The sequence below is a fragment of the Sparus aurata genome, chromosome 23 (genome assembly GCF_900880675.1).
Source record: "Sparus aurata chromosome 23, fSpaAur1.1, whole genome shotgun sequence".
NCBI classification, from domain to species: Eukaryota; Metazoa; Chordata; class Actinopteri; order Spariformes; family Sparidae; genus Sparus; species Sparus aurata.
Window position 1 is genome coordinate 4849954 of NC_044209.1, and position 15873 is coordinate 4865826.

The 15873-nt window shown below is 39.0% G+C and overlaps 1 protein-coding gene across 2 annotated transcripts in view; it reads left to right on the plus strand.

Moving 5' to 3' along the window:
* The first annotated feature begins 2319 nt into the window (after positions 1 to 2319).
* tanc2a (tetratricopeptide repeat, ankyrin repeat and coiled-coil containing 2a) overlaps positions 2320 to 15873 on the plus strand; it is a 50323-nt gene continuing 36769 nt past the window's right edge. For both annotated transcript variants that reach the window (XM_030407707.1, XM_030407709.1), the window contains exon 1: positions 2320 to 2670. The gene's annotated coding sequence lies outside the window, so the exon portion shown is untranslated. The remainder of the gene's footprint in view (positions 2671 to 15873) is intronic.

Here is a 15873-nt window from a genome sequence, read left to right on the forward strand (position 1 = left end):
AAAGCTCAGCTTGAGACCTTAGAATCACAGTGTAAGTAGACTTCACTTCAAATATTTTTTTCATATTTATGGTGTTGCGCTCTAAGGAAAACCACAACTAACTGTATATGGTAACAGTTCCTTTCCGGTTATAAAAGGGAAAATAAGACAAAAAGATTTGTGATCTTCTGGTCTGTGAATTATTAATTGAAGATGTTTCTGTTGGTCCAACTTTTTGGTCCAGAGTGAATTTCTTGGCAAATATCAGAAGGACTGCGATGAAATGAAGCCACTGTTGAAGCACATCAACTCTACAGGATACACCACTATCCTTAACAACAGTATCTATCAATGTGCGCTGAGATAGCTGTATGTTAACTGTTATTAGATAAGGGACAATTTTCTGAATATCTGGAGTGAGGAAATGTAAGGGAAACATATCTAGTCTTTGTAATTATGGCAAATAAGTGTGCCATGAAAAAAACTTTGTTGTGTGATGCTGTTGCAGCAAGACATGATGACACAGAATGTGTGAGGCAAGTTTCAGAAGATTTGTATGCTATGGATTAAGTGGTCCGTCATAAATACGCAGCTGTGAAATGCTACTACCCTCGTCGATGTTGTAAATTGTGTTTTGCTTTGAATGATATTGAATTCCACAAGGGTCATGTGTTTTTTGTGTGTTTAAAGCCAATCTTTGTTTCAAGGTTAAACAGAAAATAAAATGTGAAAATTTGTGTGGAAAACTAATTATATTTACTCAAGAACTTTACTTAAAGCAAAACTCTCGGCAAAAAGCAACCTAGGCTTTTTTTGTGAATGTACATGAGTCAAACCTTCATGTAAAAGCATAATTATGACAAAAGAGAACAAAACAATGTTCTCAATGCTCGTGTTCATGTGTAGAGACCCTGGTGATACTACAAGCAAAGTTTCATGTTATGTCGAGCCTTCTTAGTGTTTTAAAAATAGCGATTTTGATGCTATCGCTAAAGTGCCCCAAGCACTCCCATTTAAAATGAGTTTGACCCGAAAACAAAAATACGGTAAATCTTAAAAGTGCCTCTTTCAGCGTAATTATGCTTTTACACGAAGGTTTGACTCATTTACATTCACAAAAAAGCCTAAGTTGCATTTTGGCAAGAGTTTCACTTTAACTACAAATTTGAGGTTTTTGAAGTTTACTGGAGTATTTCCAATTCATAAAACATCTCAGGGATTAACAGTTTACTTTTGACTCCACTACATTTGTATGACAGCTTTTAATGAGTAGCCCCTTTTCCAATTACAGTATTTCACCCTGTCCAGTGAAAACTGTGTATCATCAGATGTGTTGATTTAAAATGTTTTGATTGACCTGACTGTAAAATTTTGTGTCTCAGTACTGTATGTGCTTCTTCAGCCAAATAAAAAAATTAAAAAATGTTTTGGATTAGCTAGAAAATATCTGTTACAAAGCTGAAAACAGGCTGTTTTTCTGAGACTATGAAAGGTTGACTTTTTTTTTTAGAGATATTCGGTTCTCAAAGGACAGCCATGCTTCAAATGTGTTATGATCTTATAGAATATAATGCATTGCTGTTGACCGAAATAACTAACCCTTTTTTGACGTTATTGAAATTAGTTCAACCTTTAAAATCTATAGAATTGAAATGGCACATACACATTAATGCAGCAGTAATATTAATCCTCAACAACCAATATGTCATTAAAACACTGAGAGAACATTTGACTGAGACTCAGAGATGGTTAACTTCAGTTATAAGATCAATAAATCAGAAATCAGAATCCTTTTATATTCATTGCACAAGTATACAAATACATTTTTATCAGCAACTGAGTATTCACACAACATAAAATAGAGTAAAACATAAAATAGAGTAAAAGAATATAAAAAAATAAATGCATGTAAATACGATACATTTCGTACCAAAAAATACAGGGTAATGTAAAGGGTAAACAAAAAACTTTAACATGCTCTGATAGTACAGCTTTGCAGACTCTGAGATACAGATTGGCAATTCCTAATGTCCAAGTGTATACTGAATATCTTACTGTAACAGAATGTGTGCCATTGAAACATACTGTTTAAGCAAAACAGGGTGTGCTTTACTGTCAAAGCGGAAAGACACTGACGTGGTCAGGACAGGTGCTGTGCTGTGTTTTTGTATTTCGTGTTCGTGTTTATTTTTTTCCTACACAATTTATACTCAGATCCTGGGGTGTGTTGTAGGTGTAATTTGCCTGTCGACCGCCAGATGTCCACCTCCATATCTTGACCGCTCCATTGCGCCAGCTGCTGGTTCAACCGTAGCCAGGAATTCTGTTGTTGTCTGTAGAGTATTGGCCACGCCCCTTCTTGAATAATTCATCACCTCCCGTTGACCGGGAGGAGGCTCGTGCCACTGGAGCTCTTCAGACGTCAGCTCGTGCTCACCGGCAGGAAGGAGAATAATGGTCAGAATGTCACCGTCTGGCTATTGATACAGAGCCGCTGATATCCGGTAATGAATGGGGAATTGGGAATAGCGGCAATACGTCTCACACCCGACCCCGCTGGTTTGTACCGGGGATCTACGGAGGAGCACACAACCAAGGGCTTGATCATATTCCGACCGTGACCAACCTTTTATCTGCCGGTTTGACGTTGTTCCTGTCACCTCCGGTTTGAGGGGAACCACAAACGGCAAGGTGGGTTTATTGTATTTCTTGTGCGTCCGTGCGCGCGTACGTGTGTGTGTGAGGGACTGCCATTGTATTCAGATAGCGTGGGTGTGTGTATGTGTGTGTTTGTGTTTGTGTGGAGTCTCACATCACCTACGAGCGCAGCCATAATAGCCTATCACAGACATCAGTGTCGTACCACAGGCTGCATTGTTATGAATGATGATATTTATTTCAAAAGCATTAATATAAGTCTCTCATTTCTGTGGTTGTTATTGACAATAATGTGTAATATGTACCCCAGTTAATGGCCTCCATCTTCCAAGAACTGAGTACAGCAGCTCTATCCAGTCCAGAATTATTGTGGTGTAGTAAAACAACCTTTAAAAGAGACCACAAAAACACATGTAGCCCCAGCATTAACATACACCTTGCAGGGTTGTGATCATTTCATTTTGATCGTGATGCGGACACCAGCACAACACTGTGGTTGTACACTTGGGAGGATGGAAAAAGTAGAACAGGTAACCCTCAGGAGGAACTGTGTTTATGTACGTGAGTGTCCAAGATATTTACTTTTCCCGCCAACCTGAGCTGCTGTTCTTGTTTCTGCCCCGTTCTTCTCACCTACGTTTGATCACATTTTTATATTGGCATTGCTTGTACTCGGCTGGGCATCTGTTAGAGCCAGCTGGTGGTTAACAGTTGTTTTGGCAGGCAATCCTTTGTGTGGAAATGACAGGATTATCTCTCACAATACCACAACCAGTATTAATCTATATCATTCTCATGGCTCTTAGTGTGTGTGTGTGTGGCCTTTAAGCAGAATCAATCTATCTATCTATCTATTTATCTATCTACTAAATCAGGGGTTCTACAATTGGATTTTGAAAAGTGAGGGGATCAGTGAGAATTTAACTCTATCTATATTTATATGTCTTTCTATCTCTGTATCCTGCTAGCCACAACAGGTAGGAAGCAAGACTTGATACAATCTTTCAGAGGCCTGAAGTATAGGACTGCAGTTACGTGATCTTTCTGTGCTGACAACTTTTGACACGTTTGTGTAGAAGGTGGCCACTCCGACCAATTTGTTCTTTGCCATATTTTGTCTCCTCACAGTCTCCCTCTGTCTTCTTTTCCTAGACATTGGCAGTGCAGATGGGTGTAATCCCATGTTAATCTGCCTAACCCTGTAGTTCATAGACTGGGTTTAACACTGCTCTGATTAAAAGCCCCCCCACTATGTCGGTCATTAGTTTAATTAGATCACTCACACAGCAACACTACTGCTAGCCCAATTAAAGTAATACAGAACAGAAGGTAAGTGCCATGGCAATGCAATGTTTTACGTCACCTTCAGCAAATATTACATAGTCCAAAAATTAGTTGGAAGATGTTATCTTAATGTTAGTAAATAGAGAATACTAGAGATTAAGAACAGATCACGGACCCATTTATTTCAGCATCTCAAAAAGACGCATGTATCACAGTGGGACACTTGTTCACTACGAGATGCACAAGACCACAGCAGTCCACAAAAACACCCGCTAAAAAGCAGCCACCATTAGCTAATCATTCCTGTATGACAAGAGAGGGTCCCGGTGGACAGCTGTTATGGATGCAGTCACGTTGCATATCTCTAAAGATATGGTGCCCGTATACAGTGGAAAAGCCGGAGATTCATCCACATGCTGGAAACTTTCGACCCCAGGTTTTTGCTAAGAAGTCGTAATGGGGTCTCTAGCCAGAGGCAGGAGACAGGCTCGTCGTCCTTGCCCAAAAGGTGAAAAATAGACAGCAAGCACACATCCTGTTCATCTACCAACATGTGATGTTTACTATGCAGTGCATGCAGATGTTTAATTTAGTTTACGTATCTTCAGGGATACAAAAGACACCTTTTGCAAAAAAAGAATTTAATGAAATCTATGTAAACACTTTATCAGTACCAATGGGGAAACTGATCTGTTTTTATTATAGCAAGCTATCAGACATCTATGTTTACCAAAGCATTTTATCAAAAAGGGACACTTGTTCTTTTTAAAAGGAGGCACTTTTATTTCTTTTTTCAAGTGACTGTGAAGGTGCACTGTTTAAAATAACAGGGCAATTTTGTTTACATAAAAGCATTAAAATAAAAGCAATGCTTTTAATAATTTCTTTGTCATTTGTAGTTTGTTTTTGAGGAGGAAAAACAAAATCGATTCAAATCGTAAATCGAGTTCGGTGTGAAAAAAATCGGAGATTACATTTTTAGGCCATATCGCCAAGCCCTACCTGTTGCTCTTCCTTCTTTTTTACATATCTCCATATAAGTGATTAGTCAGACAGTTCTTTACCCTGTGCAAGGATGACCAGGAATACAAACTGTCCTGGGACTTCTGACTCAAAACGGAGGGTTAACCCTAACCCCCTAACTGACTCAGCACTCAGCCCTGTGGAGCTCCAGTGCTGAGTGTCACGAGCGGGGAGTGATGGGTGCCCAGCCTGACAGTCTGTAACCAATGTTGTTGCAGCCTCAAGTTAACTTCAGCAACACTGTAAATGCAATTAAACCTTCATGTGTACAATGCCAATACTTCATCAATATAACTGTTCAAGTATAAACATATAAACATGTAGAAAGCAATTTTTAAAGCTGCTCTGTCTGCCGTCTCTCAAGCACATAGCTACCAGCAAAATGTTGGAAAATGACATAGTGACACACTTAAACAAAAGCTGTATGCATATACAAAGTGTGTAGCTTAGTTTGTCAAGTTCCAGTATCTTAAAATGTGTCAACCTCTTGTAAACTTCTGCTTCTGGCTGAGATAAACCAGTCTCTCCTCCATTATCCAGCAGCACCTCTTCACTGTGAATCACCTAAGCTGAGGCAGGAGGACTCATACTGACTGACATCCATCTTGTTTCTAAACTTCACTCAGTTTTTTGATGTCAGGAATATCATTTCATTGACAGGTCTGTGTCCACCGATATATCATGGATTTTATAAGGATTTTGCTGTTGTAGATTTAGTTGCTGTTCTCGAAACAATTTAGTTTTATTTAACCCTCATGCAACTGATAAGATACATATAAAATGTATAACTTTCACTGGGTAACATCAGTCCTGATAATAACTACCAAATATTCTTGGGGATTTTAACCCTTTAAATACCAGTTTGTTTACATGAATGCCACTGTAATTTTCCATATACCTACTTACTAACTTAATACATAGTATTTTTTGGCAGTTTTTTGACATGGAACATTGTTTTGTACTAAATCTGGTATCATATCTTTGCATGAGGGTTTACTTTTGTTATGAGGCAAAAGGCCCTCAATAGGACACAATAGGAAACAGCATGCATTTGACCTCTGGGCCAATATACAGGTAAATTGCCCTGTCTGGTAAAAACTACAAAATCTCATCCAGAACCACAGAATGAAAGCCAGATAACATGGGATGCAAAAAAACACCCTCAACAAAATGTATGCAGTGCGGAATAATACACTTAAAATGATCTAAAAACGAAGGTAAAAAACCTAAAGATGTGTCATCAGTTGCATGATGGTTAAAACATTGCAGTGACAGATATTGTGATATAGAAATAAAAAAGAAAAACAATTAGTTGTTCATTTAGGAGATTTGTCTTGCTTACTTATTTGTATATTACTGTTGTTCCTTAAATAAAGCAAAAGTAATGGGATGTTAAAAAAAATGCCTAACTTGATTTATCACCATTATAATCAAAAGAATACTCAATTACCAATATAATCATAGCTGCAGACCTAATCGCAACCAAATGGAAGGCCTGACTACGGTTGAAGGCACAGTTTCTGAATACAGGGTGTGTGCATTTCTCTGTGGATTAAGTGTGGTGATATTTTCACAGTATTTATTCAGCCCCTATACGCGCTTTAAAAAAATGACTAGGGTTATTGCAGTTCACTTTGTACAGGTATTTGTACTTTTCATTTTCTATGCAGCACCAAACAAGAACCTACTCACTGCTCTGCACTCTGTCTGTTGTCTGTAGGCCGCTAGATGCATATCAAGCTAGCCATTTCAGCATTGGATTTATTCTCTGTTTCAGGGTCTTCTTTTTTTCCCAGAGCTATTTGGCAGCCCTGTAAAGCAGCTCAGCAAGAGTCCACTGCAAAATTGATAATAAATAATGTTCCGACCAAAATGGAAAAGGAGCAGGCAGAGCCACAGGACCCCATGCCCACGACAATGCCAGACACACAGCTAAAACACAAGATAGGAGCAACATACAGATAAACAGTACACAACAGCTGACTGTTGGCATGAAGTGTCAGGATGGTGGACAAAAATGTTTTTTTCTGTTAGCACGCCCTGCCCATTATGCATACTGAAAAAACTTCGAAGGTCAATATATTTTCAGGTCCAGAGCATTCTATCAGCTCAATCAATATTTATTCCAGTTAGTTAAACTGAAATAAAGTTTGAACTGTTGGCTCATACCAAGTTACTGTGCACTGCAAACCAGTGTTGACATGCTTGGCCAAAGGTGGCTTGTTAGAAAGTGGAACCAAGAGACCAAGCCCTTTTCAAGCCTATGAATGCTACTCAGCGGCACACAAAGCCAAAAAATTTTTACTTCCTGGCTGTAAAATTGCTGCAAGATTCTGCATTGAATGGAAATTAAATTATTTAATGGTGCAGCTCTCTTTCCAGATGTTGGACCTAATGACCCGAATTCTGACAGTGAAATTTGTCATTTTGTTCCCAGTGGGTTGCTACGCTACAACGAGGGTTGGTACCCAGCTTCATTTTGACACCCATCATCACTGTTTTTCAGTGTGAAATAGCCATCGGAATAAAGCCAGACCAGAGAGGGGCCTTAGATCTTTTTTGAAATTCTGTTTTTCTTAACAAACAGTCACTTCGTCACATTTAGTTTGAACTTCCGAGCACTACAAACTTTTTTTTTATTAAGTTATTTGAAGTTGACGTCAAGTTAAATTCATATTGAAATATGCATTTTTATTTATTTATTTTTTATTTTACTCTTAAAACCATGTAAGTGGAACAACATGGTGGCTGTGATCACCTTAGTTTTAATCCATGTGATATTATAATTTCCCCAAATTTCTCACATCGTTTAAGTTTTATTTCTGTAGCAGACACTGGGTGTGCCGTTTTTATAGTTTTGTTGATTGCTCTCCTCAGTTGAAGCAGCGACCTCTGGAAAAAGTACTAATTAGCCAGCTGACACCCTTCTAAACAATAATGACTCAAACATTGTGGTATATACAATGGAAGCACGAGGCAAGGAAAATATATTTGCATAACACCTTTCAACTACAACACAGTTCATTAAGGCATTAAGAAGAGATATAAGGCAACACATGGCAATATACAGTAGGACAGTTTCATGTCCTGTTTCCACACAGATGTTACTTAATGGTGATTTTTCTCACTGCCACAGGGGCCCAGGATTGTGAATCTGTCCCGTGAAGCTTCAAATTACTTCACAGCATCTAAAAGTGAAAAAAGTTTAAAGCATGACACAAAGGTGAAAGGCTGGCATGTGAGTTGATCCTTTGTTGACTTATCTATGGGAACGTTTTTTGACGCACACACCCCCTTCCTGTCAGTGGGCAAGCTGAGGGGAGTCCTGAGCCATTACAGGAAGTCAGGACTGGCTTCTCTGGGGAAGAGCGATAACAGTGTGTGTGTGTGTGTGTGTGTGTGTGTGTTGCTGGCTATCTCCTCCACTAATAGCAAACTGCAACTCTTTGTGTGTGTGTGGACCCCTCTGAGGTGTTGGGGAGATGGGGGCAATCATTCGGTGCAAACCCCACTGACTTACAAGAGAAGCAAGGTGAAAGCATCTCCCAGCATGCCCTGCATCATCTGAGAATCCCCATGAGGAACTAGTGAAGCCACTGGAGAAAAGACTGAAAAAACATGCACAGATGATCGATGTTATCTCGTAACGGGTAGAAGAATTTGAATTGAATTTGCATGTAGTTCAGCATTTTGAACTCATGCAGGCAGCTCTACAAGGGTGTTCTCACTAGCCCCATTCACACTGCTGTTTGCATGCGGGGATCCTGCACCAATTCTCCACACCCTCCTCTGTGTGAAAGTTTCAGATGCGGAGAGGGGGGAAATTTCGCTCCGGCGCTGATCCGCCTCTGGAGGTAGTATCAGGGCCGCATTATTGGTGAGCCATCCCAGTGTGAACGGGTAAAATGGAGGCGCGGAGAGGGGGCGTGTCGGTTTGACTAGTCTGATAACTACACAGGTCTGTCACTCAACTAAATACAGAGAAATGTCCCACAAAGCAACATTACATGACCAAACAAAAGTAACGTAGTAACTGTAACTGTCTCTGGCAACTTAAATGAGGAAAAAAAAATACCAAAGCTGTACGTGGAGAAGCGTCTGTCCTCCCGCCTGTCCTACCGACTCTTTCACACATTTCTGCCCGAAAAACAACGTTTGTCACCGGCAAAAACTTTAACTGAGTGTTTGTGATGAAAATAAATCACCGCAACCGTCAGCCCTCCTGACCGAGGCATCAGGGAACTTTCCGCCAGAAAACAGCCTCCGCCCCTGCCAGTGAGGGAGTCAGACAGCGTCCTGTTTACTGAGGGCTACTGTAGAAAGAGTGGCGATTAGGCCTGCACGATATGAGGAAAATCTGGGATGTGCGATAACACTGTTCAATATTGTAATGACTATATAACTTGCGACACATAAACAAATATTGAAATTTGCATATTGTTAACTATACAGTTTATGATGGCTAACGTTAGTTTTGAATTGTTCTTGTAGGTCTTCATGGTTATTGCAGGTGGTGATGGAGGTTGGTTGTGTTTCCTCAAGAAGTTGCAACAACTGCTCAGCATGCTTTACACAGTACCTGTGTTTGTAACATGTTGTCTCTCCTGAATCAAAAATAAGTCCATATAGCAGAGGTGCTTTTTCTTTTTTACCACAACGTCTTCGTCGACCACATTTTCATCGCTATATCTCTCCTCCCTCAGCCATCATAACCTGGCAATCACCGCCAAACTAATGCCAATTCATTCTGTCAGGGTAGCTAACAGCTAGATGGGGCTTCATCTGATAGGTTTGTATCCAGGGCTCCGTCTGATAGGCTAAATGTTGGCATGCTCAAGGTGCATGCATGGCGCATGTGAACAAAATGAATTTTCTTATACATCACGTGTCAGTCAGTCTTTTGCGATGTGTTTATTGCACATGTCCATATCGCGATGGCGATGAAAATTTGATTTATCGGGCAGCCCTAGTGGCGATTTGAGCTAAATGCTGATATCAGTTAGTCCCTTCAAGATTTGATGGGCTGTCAGTTGGGCTTTTTCTTGGGGATTGTTGTGGCCCTAACGCCTGCCACTGGACTGAATGGCGACTGCAAAAGTTCACATTGCTGACAAAAGCCAGATGTTAGTGGGTGTTTGTCTATTGTGAAATGGGAGTAAGTTATTCCGTCACCCTTATGTACCAAAACTTGACCTTGAATTGGTACTTGGTATTGCTGTCAAACCTGCTGTTTAAAAAATCTTGGTATAAAAGATAATTCCACTTTACTACAATACAGTGTTTCACTCATAAAAGTTAGAATTCGGACTGTATGGGTTCTATTTTGTACTCGTCACCTCCATTGAAGAGATTAAGAGAAAAGAACAAAGAACTATGTGCAAAACAGTGTATGTCAGCATAAGCCCTTTTTTACATGAACCTTTTCATGGAAAACCTCCTGGAATGTCTGTTAGTAAATATGTGACAGATTTCAATTTTTTGGCCCGATTAAGGAGCGAAGGCAGCCTTTCTTAAAGTGTATTGTAAAGTGTATTCGTAAAATATTGTTTTAAATTAGCATGTTTCTCAAAAGTGTGTGATTTTGAGCAATTCCAGAACCTCATAGTGAGCGAATTAGATGTGTTGTTTATAGTATTAAATCAACTTGTATGTAAATTCAAACATTATCATTTGAATTAGCTGTTTAGCTGTGTTGTCAGTAGTGTAGCCGAGAGTTTTGCAACACTGCCTGTGTAACATATACAGGTATTAAGAACTATGTAAAAAAATGATTAGCGGTGGACCGCAATGTGATATTAAAACTCCATTTTGGAGTCGGCATTCCCTGCTGTCTCAGAGCGGCGGCACCATTCTTCCCATTAAAATGGCAACAAAGACAATCATGAGAGAGTCGGCTATGCTTTCGTAAGACTGTCATCTAATTAGGCTGTCATTTGTAATACACTGCTGAGGTTGGCCAATTGTTGGGAAGTTATGTGGTCTGTGAGTCTCCTTTTTTTTATTGCTTAAGTGGTTCTTGGTCTGAAAAAGTTTGAGAATCACTGCGCTCAGGGAAATGTTACCAGCTAACAGCATTAGTACAATTTATCCTGAGTGGAACATGAATGTTCTGTGTTCCACATTTCATGGGAATCTAGGCAACATTTGTCCAGGTATTTCAAAAATAGTGCGGTGGTGTAGTGGTACTAAAGGAAAGTCAGTGAATACCTAAGACAACAGAATACATCATCTGGGAAACATGAACATCTGTAAAAATACCAAAACATCTTGTAGATGTTGAGATGAATTTGAACCCACTGGCAGCACTAGACATGTTCATTCTTCTCCATTTTTCTCACCTTTGGAAGACTCTTAATTGCAATACTTGTTGCAGAGGACTTTGTTTGGTCAGTTTATGTCAGGTCAGGAAAGTTATTTAAATGAGAATGGATTATTAATATTAGTATAGTGTGATAGATAATATAGTTTGGGCCGCAGCTTCCATTGTTGATTAATCTGACGATTATTTTCTCAATGCAACAATTTGTTGCTTGACCCACAATATGTCAGAAAATGGTGAAAAATGTTGATTAGTGTTTTCCAAATCTCAAGATATCCTCATACGTCTTGTTTTGTCCACAACCCAAAGATATTCAGTTTATTGTCATGGAAGAACAAAGGACTTTTTTTATTTATCATTACAGCTCTGAATTTAGTAAACTGTATTTTGTCTCTTCAAGGCGTATTTTTTGTTTTGTTTTACAGTCAAGCATCTATTTATGTGTAACCTATTTAGCACACTTTATAAAGAAAGTCTTATTTAAGTTATTGGAATGATTAAAACACATATTTCATTATAACTTTGGCTGAGAGGTATTATTTTAAATCCAAAATGTATTGTGCTTCAAGTAGCAAAAATAAAAACCTTTGACCAGATAATTTAGATAATTCTGTATATGATTATATTCTTTCTCCAATGGTAGTATTAAAAACAGTTTTAGGCAGCAATTGGGTCGTCCATCTGTGCTGTCTATGTGCATGCTGGTGTGTGTGCGTGTGTGTGTGTGTGTGTGTGTGTGTGTGTGTGTGTGTGTGTGTGTGTGTGCGTGTGTGTGTGTGTGTGTGTGACAAAAGACAAAAGTTGGAGGAGGTCAGATGGAGCAGTAACTGACGACAGATGGTGTGTTTGTGTGGGTAGGTGTGTGTGTGTGTGTGTGTGTTTGAGAGAGAGAGACGCACACATACACACACATACACATGAATAAACTTCTCACCACGTCAGTGCTGAGTCACATTTACTGGCTGCAGACTGCCATAAGTGACTCAGTACAGTTTCCTCATTTCCCACATCTCTTTTTAATTTAGTGTTTTTCACCGTTTTTCATGTTGAGTGCACAAGTTAAATTTCCCGACACTCGCAGCGCACACTCCTGACATACTTTTATAAATAAGCAGATTAAGTAAGCAACCTAATTGATGAAAGAGCCAACTTGGTAATTTGATCTACTATTCATATTTGTGAAAGGTTTAGTCTTTCATTTAGACTTCAGAGACTCAAAGAGAATGAAACACGCTAATATTAGATAATGAATGATACACACACATACAGACATCCGTGTTTGTAGTACAATGAAATTGTGGTAGATACTTAGTACAAGTTGGCATCATCTGCCTTGACAGATTTGAAGCTCTTTTCGATAACTATTTTTTCCATTTAAAAGTAGCAGTGATTTATATTTTTACAATTAGAAATGAATTGATTATGTACATTTTGAAATAAGTTACTTGTAGTGTTAAACCCAAAGAGAACTGGCTCACACCTTTGTAATGTCCCCCAGGTCAAAGGAGCTTTTTAAAGTCTTTCAGTGCCTTTTCTGTGTTGGTTCTTCAACCATCAACTTTACTGTTTTTATTTAGTCTCGCTACTCTCATAAATAGCGTTTTTCAAATGCAGGCAGCTGTTTTTCAGTGACAAATCGCTTATAAACTCACCGTGGGCTACATGTCCAACACCAAACAACTGACATAGTTAGCTAGACATTGAAAAGGTGGAGGTGCAGCTATATATTCACATGTCTTTTCAGATGTTGTTAGAGACCAGAGTTAATGTAGGCTTTACTTTTGGACAGAAAAACTGCTTTATATTAAGAAAAATGGTGCTTCATGTCAGCTTATGTGTAAATAGTAGGGGTGAGACGATACACTCAGCTCACAAGACGAGATGACACACGATACTGGGTTCACAAGAATGGGACGAGACGATATTTTAACACTATTTTTAAGAAAACTTTAATGACAAAATATGCTTCTAACTTTTAATTGAATGCTGTGTGTGACCTTCTAACTGAAACCCTTTCTACAAATTGAAAGTAAAAAGATAAAAACAGTATTAATAACAAAAATAAAGAAGAAAAGTTCTTCTTAGTCATCCATGAGTATAGTTATATATTCTATATCATTGAGTTTTATTTCATTGTTCTCTCGCAGCCAGACACGAAGGAGTATTGCTCTATTTTCCTAGTCACTGGCTTATTTGTCTTCGGGGAATTCATTTTTTTACAGCCTTGGTTTTTAGACTCAGTCACATCATTCCTGCGTGCTTGTCATCAAGGATTAACACACTGACACACATGCAAGGCTCAGCTAGCCTCTGCTGTGTGTGTGTGTGTGTGTGTGTGTGTGTGTGTGTGTTTGTGTGTGTTTACATTCAAAGAACACACCATCTGACTGCTGCAACTAGAAGCTTTTGTGGGAAGCTCTGTTTAGCTTATTCCTAGACTATCCATGCAGATATTGAGCACAGAAGAAGTGTTGCATACTGACAGTAGCGTCTTGTCTTACTGGTAAGTCAGCAACAAACCGTTTATGATCCAATCCCCTTGTTCTTGTACACAAAGGAAATAGTAGTGACCAACCAAATGAGAGAGAGAAAAGAGGAAAAGAGCAGGAGAACACACTGCTGTCTGCCACATGCCACACATTGTTACAGGAGCACAATTTGATAATCGCCATGGTGGTGTTGCTCTCGAAAAATCAAAATTATGGCTCAATGGCCATCATTGCAACTGACAGATAACGTTTTTTTTATGACAGAGCTTGGGGACTTGGGGAAACAGACCAGAAAAATACACACATGGGAGAAGTCATAATTTGTAACTTGTTGTTAACATTGTGACAGGATCTGCTGCAGCCCAAACCATCTTTTCCTAAACCTAACCAACTTATTTTGTTGATTAAACCCAACCAAACAGCGACAGGAAGCTGATGATAAACTGAAAATGATAAGTGAACTTAGTGTGAAAATAATAAGTCAACAGCAGAATAGTAATTTCCAAACAGGATGCAATCCTTGGTCTCCTTGGTGAGTGTCTGTTTGCTACTGAATTTTACTGAATTTAAAAAAGAAAAAAATAAATAATTTACCTTTTGAGCCATCTTTTCCCATTGTTACTGATCTTTTCATTTTGTCCTGAATTGTGAAGCCATTTGTAAAGTCAGTTTATGTGCTTAGAATTAATCATCAATAGTGTTAGTGATGATTTAGATTCACACAGTTATGGTTTACAGCCACATGTGATAATTTACAGGCGCTATAAAAACCAACAGAAGCTCCTCTCTCCAACAGAAAACACTTCTCCTGAAACACCCCGCCTTTGACCATGACATCACACTGCATAACATATTTGCATAATTGAATGTCTAGCGGTATGAAACGATTGATTTAGCACAGCTGCTCTGTTGTTGTTGTTGTTGTTGTTGTTGTTGTTGTTGTTGTTGTTGTTGTTGTTGTTGTTGTTGTTGTTGGCGGGGCTGGCTCAGGCATATGAGTTCACCAATCAGAAAGGACTGGGTATTTTGGAGGGGATGCCGTAAAGGGAATATATAGGGACGTTTTGGGATGGCGGCCACCTGTCCAACAATTCCAAAGCATCAGGTACGACATTATTTGGGGGGCTGACCCGGGAATTAGCAGCACCCTGGTTCCCTCGACAAAAAGCCAATGGGATTTTTCCATTGAATGTTGGGTTATTGCAGAAAATAAGTTCATGATGTATACATGTTTGAGCAAGATAATCCTCATAGAAGATACATCACGGTTACATGACTTCAAAGTCCCCACTGCAAAACCTGATAGCAGCCACCTTTTTTTATTCCAGCATGGGGTATTTTGTGACTAATTTATGTTTTAGAACATAACATGAAAATATCTTAAGCCCTGTCTTAACCACATACTTTTTTTTCAGTTGACTTAAAAACAAATGCAAAATTATTTCTGGGTTTTAGGAATCATTCCTGCAACACTCTTATTTCTTTAGACCTAACACACTATAAGAAACATTATTCAGCAAGCCTTCAGGATCAGCCTCTTTACTTCACTGAAACAAACAATATTGTGTTAGCAGCACATTATATAGCATGTGGAAAACTCACTCTGTTAGAGTTTTTAAGTCTCCAGGTGCAGAAAGCTAAATATGGGGGGTGTTCTGTGTCAGCATTTATCTGAAGGGTGTGCCGTTAATTGTAAATGTATCCAGAAGCACATAGTGGTACATCAGAAAAGAAAATACTCAGTTCTGTCATTTGGTATTCATGTTCTGTTTAAAATTGAAAAAAGGAGTGTGTGTGTGTGTGTGTGTGTGTGTGTGTGTGTGTGTGTGTGTGTGTGTGTGCGTGTGTGTGTGTGTGTGTGTGTGTGTGTTTCTTGACATCTCTGTGTGAATTCAAAACAAAAGTGACTATAGTATTTTAACCTGCCATCTGTATACCGCCTAACTTTGATTGCTTCATTTTCAGTATGCACACACACACGCACAAACGGAAAAACACATACACTTTTGCTCAGATGTTGTCCCACATTTGAATTTGTGTCATTCTTACACGGCACACACGCAACAGAAGCGACACAGTGGGTGAACAGGGTTATATTCTAATACGTATTCTCATTAATGG